Source organism: Pygoscelis adeliae, unplaced genomic scaffold, assembly GCF_000699105.1.
Source record: "Pygoscelis adeliae isolate BGI_AS28 unplaced genomic scaffold, ASM69910v1 Scaffold262, whole genome shotgun sequence".
Classification (NCBI taxonomy): Eukaryota; Metazoa; Chordata; class Aves; order Sphenisciformes; family Spheniscidae; genus Pygoscelis; species Pygoscelis adeliae.
In genome coordinates this window covers 841,785-850,683 of record NW_008824184.1, presented here as the reverse complement: position 1 = coordinate 850,683, position 8,899 = coordinate 841,785, and the positions used below count along the sequence as shown (strand labels likewise).

The 8,899-nt window shown below is 46.0% G+C and overlaps 1 protein-coding gene across 1 annotated transcript in view; it reads left to right on the top strand.

The window, feature by feature from the left end:
- The window catches only part of SGSM1 (small G protein signaling modulator 1), a 44,570-nt gene that overhangs the window by 3,896 nt on the left and 31,775 nt on the right, over positions 1-8,899 (top strand). The window lies entirely within an intron of this gene.

Sequence of the window (8,899 nt, the reverse complement as noted above, 5' to 3'; positions counted from 1 at the left end):
CACCTTTCACAAAACTGCGTATTCTCATTTTATTAGATCATGTCTGGTTTTGCTTCAGCCATGGCTCTGTGTGATCTGCTGAGGTCCTCAAGTGCAGGTGAGCTCCACTGAGACTGCGGACAGCCATGGATCATACTTGGGAAGCCACGCACCATCTGTCGTCCTAGTGCGATAACTGAAGGAATAAAATATTGTGAAGACAAGGTCTGATTAGAGAAGGTAGTTAAACAGTAAATCGAAATTACCCAAAGCACCACAGTGAGCAAATGGACTTCGATATTTGGTTGTTTCCATTGTTAATGCATTTTTATTTTTAAGAAGATTTGCAGGTTGAAATGAGTTGCACTATCACTGTCTACCCCCCCCACCCCATGGTTATAATAAATCAAACTAATCCTGAAAGCTGCAAAATTTACTATTTATCAGCAGACTGCAAGGGAAGGAGTGGAAGTATGACTTTCTGAGGAATCCTCTTTCCTGTTATGCAGGATGAGAAGCATAACCAAATCCTCTCTGATTTTTTTAGAGCTTTTATCAGATGGAATGAGGCTTCTTTAAAAACCCAGAGCCTGAAATATCCAGGTTTAAAAGGGTGTTGGATTCTCAACTAAAAATATTCTTCTTGCAACCCATGCTCCTCCCCTTCTTTTGCAAGTTTCATTTTTAATAGAGGAGAATCCTGTGGTATGTTTTTGATTACCTCCAGGTAATTGCATTGCGTACAAGAATAGGTGGGGAAGCAGGTGTTCCCTGTGAAATACAGACTGTACTGCACTGTGCCTGGATAATGAGTTGTGTGAAAAGCTGAATGGAATATGAAAGTAAACAGTTGTCTTGCTTATTCTTCTGCAACAACTTAGTTTATATTTAACTTGCCGTTCAGCAAGTAGCTTTAAGTCTTTTACTCATCGATAACTGTTGTGCCTGTATTGAACATTTTGCTGCCTGTTCTTAGAATTTTTTTAAAAACTGTTATTGAATGACCACAGCCTGCTCACTTGCTGATGTCCTGCGGTCTTGTATCGGATATATTGTTTATTTTTCAATAGCTTGAATGGTTGTCACTGTGTAGCTGTTGACTAATTCCATCATCATATATCATAGGGACAACAGTCAGTCTCTCTTTCTCCCACCCTTCAAATGAAGTGCCCCCGCTACGCAGCCATATTGTCTAGTTCGTGGCTAAGTAAGACGGAGTGACTGGTAAGAGCAGTATTTTTGCAGCTTGGGTTTGTTTTTCCGGAGCGTGTATATATGCCTGTGGTTCCAAAATACCAGATTGCAGGTGTCAACGCCAGCTGTTTCATTCTGGATTGGTGGAAAATTGTAAATTACTTTAATGTTATTAGGATTTGCAAAATTAATGTTGATAGCTTTACATGTTCTCAAGGCCAATTTAAAAAAAAAAAAAAGGCCTTTGTGTAGCTGTCAAAACTGCTCAGGCAAAATGAAGATGAGGATGATAAGCTGCAGATTTGTAATGAAAGCTGCTGTTTGCAGAGGGACCTTCTGATGTCTCTCAAGCATCCAGGTCAGCCTTTTTCAAATGTTCCTATATCAAAAGTAAACAGACGGCTTTAATGCAGCATTTCTCGATTGCCTGCATCGATCTCTTCTGAAAAGAGTATTACTAATCACTGGGGACCATTTTCTGTACTTTTGAAGATAAAAGCAGCGGTGTGCAGGAGTGCTCTCATACTCCAGAAACCCCTGGCTAGATCTTTCATACCCAGAATAGGTTTCATGCTGCTTTCCTCCTTCCTTCATCTTCCTTCTTGGCGTTCAGGGAGACGAGATCTGTATGCCAGAGGAGCTTCCTTCCTCCCCACCCAGCCTCTCCTCTCTGCTGCCAAAATGTCATCCTCTTCTTGTGGCGTCCTGGCCGTTGCCATGGAAATACCTGGTTTTGCACAGATTCAGGACTTCAAAGCAATTCGGGGCTGGAAGTTGCACCTGGTTTCAGTGCAAATAGTGTCAGTCTTTGCCATGTTTGCTAATTGAATCCAAAATGCTTGTCAGCATAACATTTAGCACCTTGGAAAACAGAAGCTTTGTGGTGTGATGGGTGCAGAACAAAACAGGGTAATAAAGCTTTGAGATCAGGCGTTGAAAACAGAAATGACTAAAGTTTTTCCTGAAATGTTGCGTCGTCTTTATTGAGGATCTCACAGCTAGCAGTAGCAGCAGTGCCAACATACGGCATGGAAATTTGCGTTTGACAAGCACAACAGGAATAGAACCAACTATAACACGATCTTAAGTGATCTTAAATTAGTGTTGCATGTATGGATTTTTGGCCCAAAGTTGCTGCCCTATGAAGAAGGTCTGGTGCAAAATACTGTCAGCAAATACACATCGCTGGGATCATTCCTGTTTCCCCCAGAGTACGATGTTGCATTATGGACCCTTCCATTTAATGTCTTTTTGATTTCTTTTCCAGCAAACTGTCCAAATATTCAGAGTTTATATGCATTAACACTTTCTTCCTCCTTACCCCCCAAGGAGACTCAGCCCAGTTCCCAACTGTGAGTACACATGGTTCCTGGGGAAGGTCTGCTGGCTGGCCTGGAAATCCCACGTGTGTCACATGGATGGTACCCCAGCTGCAGAAGGTGCTATGTTTTATTTAGTCAGCGGTGATAAATAATTAAATAAGACTTCTAGAAAAGCCAAAGGTCTCAGTTGGTAGGATTGTGATCAATGTTTCTGTGGCAGCAAGAATATGGAGCTGCCAAACAGCTTTAAAGGCTAGTGCATGCAAAGTGCATGGTGCCATTAGAGCTGTCCCCGTGCTGTCCTCCCGCGGTGCAAGGGGCCCGTGTTCTCTCGGTCCATCGAAATGGCTGGCGAGAATCCCTGAGCTCTCTGGGTATAAATAGTGCATGTACTCTGAAGCTGGCAGTATTTTAACTGGCTGGAGCACAATTAATTGGAATTATTTAGTGGTCAGCTAGTAAACTTATCTAAGTGGCAGAGCTTGGCTGCAACTTGTGATGGGGCTGGAAAAGTCTGTCTGACACTTGCTTTTGGAATAGTCAGGGTGTTTGTTGCTGGAAAGATAAGAAACTATATCTTGCAACACTGAGTTTGATAATGTGAGTTTTATAAACAAGTCTGCTAAAAAAGGTTGTTGTAGCTTTGTCGGCTAAAGCAACAAGACAGGCAATAGGACAACATTTCATTTTCAAATGAGGAGGTAAGTCTGGTTTGTGAGAGGTATTGGACTGAGAAGTTCCGCTTTAGCTGAAAAAGTGGCTTTTAGCTGCAGCGCAGGCGGTGCGATTAGATGTACTCTTTTTTCTCTAGGCACTATCCCCAGCGTGCTGTGCCCCCCAGAGACTTCTGTGGGCACCAGAGTGGACAGTCCAGAAGTAGAAGACTTGGGGTTTGGGGTAATGTCTTTGTGTCCTAGAGCTGAACAGAGATTCTGCGCTTGCTTTGCCTTGGACGCTGAACCACCTTTGGTACCAGCCACCCTAAGAGCCAGAGGCAAAAACCAGCCTCGCGTTTCTGCCGGGAAACGTTAGCTGGGTGACCTGGTGGCAAAGCCCTGCAGCGTGACTGCTGGAGCTGCACTGCAAGTGAATTATGTTTGTCCTTGTGAATACAGACGTGCCTAGGATCGTCTTAATATTGCATCTGCTTCACTAAGTGATCCTTTAGCATTTCATAATACCTGAGAAGTGATAATACTGTAGTGCTACATGGACAGGTCTTGCACAGTGTATGGGAAACTGTTTCCTGTGGAGCTTAACCAGAGTTTATTCCTGGAAAGAGACCTTGATTCGGAGAAGCAATTAAAGAAATGCTCAGATTACATCAAGGAGTGCCCACGTGGACTTGTTGCATCAAAACTAACATGTGAAATGGGGTTTTTAAGTGCTAGAATTAACTTCCAAATACATAATCAAAGCAGCACTTAAAGACTGCAATGAGAATGAGAAAGCACCAGCTCATAAAAGAATTTGAAAAGTGAATATACAAAAGCAAACCAAGTTTAAAGCCTATGTCATCAATGTGGTTTTTTTTTTTTGTTTGGGGTTTTTTTGTTTAGTTTTGGGGTTTTTTAACCTATAGAAGAAGAGATTAAACAAGTTCCTGGAAAGGAAATGCATTGAGATTTGGTGAGGAGACTTGAACGACAAGCAGCAGTTGTAGATCCTGAACACAGTGCTTGTTTGTGCTGGATGCTTCTTGGGATGCTCTTTCTGATTCCCTGCATATTTACTTGGGATAGGAGTCATCTTCCTGCAGTCTGTTAAAAAGAGATGGGGAGGAGGAGGGATTTCCAAGGCTCCTCCTGTATCTGCCGGGATTTTTCAGAGCTATTGCAGTGCCGCTGGTGAGCAGACTAGTTTTGTCTGGCACCGTAATAGTCAGTGCTTGGTTGCCTAAGGTGGAGTCTGAGAGGATACGGGCAGCGCAGCTGCCTGGCTCTGGTGTTGCATCATCTTATCCCACCCAAATCCTTGACATCCCATGCAGAGGTGGATGTTCAGAGGTAGCAGAAGGCATCTTAATTTCCACTGTATTTTTTACTGTAAATCTTTTGTTTCAGCTGAAGGGCTTACTGTTTCTGACCAAACCGGATCGATATCAGTTTCTAGAAACATACTTCTGCAAAGACCAACTCAATCACTGGAGGCATTTATTTTATTGTAGCTTTTATTTATATGAAGTGACTCTTTTTGTGGAAAGTCCCACTACAGGGGCTGAAATCAGAGCTGGTTTCTGCTCTCCCATTGCCCTGGCTGTACATGCTTCAGTGTCTGGCTGCTTTGCCCCTTTGGAGGGGGACAAAGGAGTCTGAGCTGTCGGCCTCGCTGCCTAGTTACCTGCGTGTCTCCATACCAGAGGCCGTCTTCCAGGGTCCCGTCTCCGGGACCCGTGAGGCTGGGTCTAGCAAACAGGCCCATGCCTGGGAGCGTCACCGCAGCCGTATTGCACAGAGCTCGCTGTTCTGCTGCCCTTTTGGCGAAGTGACCGAACTTCACCTCAAAAGAGGATTTGGAAAAGGATCAAGCCGGGGACTCTGTTTGCATCTGGCTTGCTATAAACAATTCCACGGAGTTACGAGCATGGCCAAATATATGGGAGATGCTGTGCTTCAATACAAATGCCTTGATAACCAGCGAAAGGCTTTGCAAGCAGCATGGCAGGGAAAATTGTGACTATAAACATCACTGAAAAATCTAGAATACAGGTTGCATGGTGACTTGCCTGGAAAAATCCAGCCAGGTAAAACAGAGTTGTGAGTCAATATTGCCTTAGACTAATTAAACCCAGAGTTATTTGCTCCTGATCTCTGCACCTTGGTGGTTATTGTAACTGCTGTAATATTTGGCTTGCTCCACCAGTGTAAATGACAGCTGGGACTGGGTACAGTTATGAAGCTCTGTTATGGGAAAATTGGACTCTGAGATGAAGTATAACCCTGGGAATTTTGTAGCAGAGAGATCTAAGCCTGCATCCCTCATTGGGGTCTGGGAGCTGTTGGATAGGTAAGGTTTTGTTTTCATTTATTTTTGAAGCGGGGAGGGAAGAGGTTTGTCAAACAAAATTTTAATAGCAATGCTTCGGCTGTGATGGAGCTGGCCAGGCCAAGGGGAACCAAAGGAGAGGCAGAGACCTCTGGGATCAGGAGCCTCACTGGAGGCATGGGGGTGCAAACTCAAATCCCTGGTCTGACGTAGGTGCACCCGATGATGCCCCTGATGAATGCCATAACCCAAGAGCTCTTCTCAAGGCCCGTGGCTCTTGTATCCGGCTTTGGAGGTGGGGCCAGGAGGAAAAAAACCTGTTTTCCTTGTAATTCAGACGTGCACGTGAAGCCAAGAAGGACTTGCTCACTTGTTCACGAGTCAGTGATTCAGATGGTAACGTCAAGACCAGGCTGTCTTGTTGTATTTTTGGAACTGCAGTTAATGCTGTTGAGTTGGTGCGGACACCTTGTTGTGGGGTGTCCCTGTGACCCTCCCAGAGCAGGGGGTGACTTGTCCTGTGCTCACAGCTGGAGCCAGGAGGAGTGTTTTTATTTTTGTGGAATACTTTACGATATTCCTCTCGAGTTTACCTACAGCTAAATTATTAGTTGCTGTTTTAATTTCCTTTCTAGTAAAAGAAGAGCAAACATCTCATTTTCCTTAGGCTGGCTTTAGATAAAGAGTGGGCAGCTTCATTTGTTGAGATTGTTCTGGCTACAATATGCGAATTAGCATTAAAATGCTGAAACGCAGCATAGTTAGAGGCTGTTGAAGCCTTCTCTATGGAGTGAGCCAAACACGGGTTAGCTGGCGTTCTCCATCCCCGCGGTGTCACAAACCCGCTTTGCTTTCAGGAGAGGATCCGGGAGCACCGTGGCAGGTGGCTGCTGCTGCTGCGGTGTTTGTGATCCCAGCTGGCTGTGGAGGGGCTGGGGTCCGGGTGGGAGAGTCCTTTGGGATCTGCAGACAACAGCATAGGAGACCTGTCAAGAGTTTTGGGGTTCTCTGGGTTGGAGCTGTCCTACAGATGCCAGCCGTGTCCATTTATGGGCAAATGTAAGATTGTTTTGTTTGAAAACTGTCTCGGTATAACACTTGTTTTCTGTTACAAGACCGTATCTGTCTGTCTGGCCCCTACCTGTTGGGGCTTTGTATTTGTTGTACAGCTGCTCCCGTTCTGCTCTAGCCCTTCATGTCAGGTGAGTGCCCTTGTTGTGATGCCCTTTCCACTTCTATTTCTTTAGATATCTTTGATTTATTTTGTTTAGTGTGATAACCTCCGTCAATACAGCGTGGGTTTTTTTTTTTCTTTTAATAAGTAATTTTCCACTAAACTGCGTCTCCTGGAAGGTTTTTTTCTGTGTGCCTTGAGAGTGCAGGTTGCTTCTGCTGTATTGGCACCAAGATGCCCGGTCAGAGCTGGAGTCCCGCTGTGCTGGTTGCTCCGCAGGCACTGAATAACCAGATGGTCCCTGCCCCACAGAAGGCAGTCCTGCGGTAGGTCCGACTGCGGGTGTTGCCGTCAGAGCAGCGAGACGATGGCTCGCCTGAAGGGCGGCTGACAAGTATTTGAATATACTGCTTTAATTTGAATATGCTCCTAATTTTAATCAGAAGCTGGTAACAAACCGTGTGCATTGATTCCCAAGTGTATTTTAGGGGGTTTAAAATACGGATTCTCGGTTTACGCTTGTGGGTGATTCATAGAGAGGCTGACTTCCCTGGTGGTTCCTGATCACAGCGTTGCAGAAAAAAATTCAGATCCCGAGAACTGATGACCTGATTGGAATTTAAAAATCCCAACTCTTTTTTTTTAAAGCAATATCTGCCGTGGTTAGCAGCATGGCCCCATGAGCAGTTGTATCCCTTCAACTGCCGGGAGGAGCAGGGAGGCAGGAACAAGCCCCTGGGACTGCGAGCAGACCACTGTGGCTGTGAGGGTACATTTTATATCTGTTCATCGTTTTCTAGCAGGTTAGTTGGATATGTGAGGGAGAAGTGCCCATGACGTGCTGACAGAGGAAGCTCAGCCCGGCCAGGTGAGGGCTGTGAGCCATCTCGAAGAAGGCAGCTCAACCTGCAGGGAGAGCCTGATTTTGGGGAATCCCTGAGGGCCCCAAGGCATGCATCGCTGGGCGTCTGCCAGGGCTGCAACGAGGGGCTGATCGGTGACGGTTCTTAGGCCGATCAGGGTCTCTAAAGGAGGGATTGGCATGTCTTTGTTAGACACTTGTACCGTCAGATGGAGGAAAAGGAAGAAATCTGTTCTGGTGGACGAGAGGTGCGTGCTGCTTCCCATCTCTGATTCACCACTGCAGCCAAGGTCGAGGGATATGTCTCGCTATAATGCAGCAAACCAAAGAGGACTCCTTTCCTGTTGCTGGGACTTGCTCTGTCCCCATTTCGGTTTCAGTGTTCCTTCTGTTGTTGAAGTTTAAAATAAAACACTGCTGGAGCTGTGAAGCCTGAGTGAGGATATTGACGTGGCAACAGTACAAGGGGCAAAACTGCACGCCGGGCGTAATGAAATGAAGGGCTTGCTAACCTCACCTGGCCTCGCCTTTCCGGAAGGTGCCACGATAAGGGACAGCTGCGGTTTTTGGCCACTTGCCACAATAAAGCACTGAGGTAGAGGGAGCTTTTCTGCAGCTCTCTGGAAGCGGAGCCCTCCGTGCCCAGGGCGTTCCTGCAGCTGGAGTCGCTGCTCCGAGCGCAGAGTCGGGATGTAGGAGCTGCAGGAGCTGTATCGTGCCGTGCCCAGGGGAATTTCCCAGCGCTCTGAGCCACCTCCAGTCCCGAGGTCCACATCTCGGTGACATGCCCTGCTGCAAGTTCCTGACTCACTGTCAGCTCATCTGAGCTGCTGGGATACAGGTGAAATCACTGTGCAGGTCCTGCTCCCCCTGGGTTCATGAGCAGGCTCTGTTAGTCACCCAGCCCGTCGAGCAGAGTGGCACAGGGAGCTGACCTGATTGCTTTGACATGCAGAGAGATGCTTTTGGCTTTAAATATGACTTTTTTCTTAATCCATATTCGTAAAAGGATTTCCTTTATTGAGCTGTCAGCTGTGCATAACTGACCTTGATTATATCTTGCAAAGAAGTTTAGTTCCCCAAGTGATGCCATTAAAGGTCTCTCATACGTGCAAGTTTTGCTTGGCCAAGTCTTGACCTGCTGTTTTTTCCTCCTCCCTGTGCCTTCAGAGAGAACATCTTGATAAGCAGAGTCTCTCTTATGCCCACATCTCTGCACTGTGAACTGCTTCCCCTGCATTTTTTGAAAGCAAAGAGTGGAAAGCAAGATGTTATAGAGGCACTAGAAGATGAGATCTGGGCATGCTGGCAGCTCTGTATTTAAAAGGGAAAATGGCTAGGAACTGAACATTTAAGGACCAAACATTCAGCTGGACTTTTGCT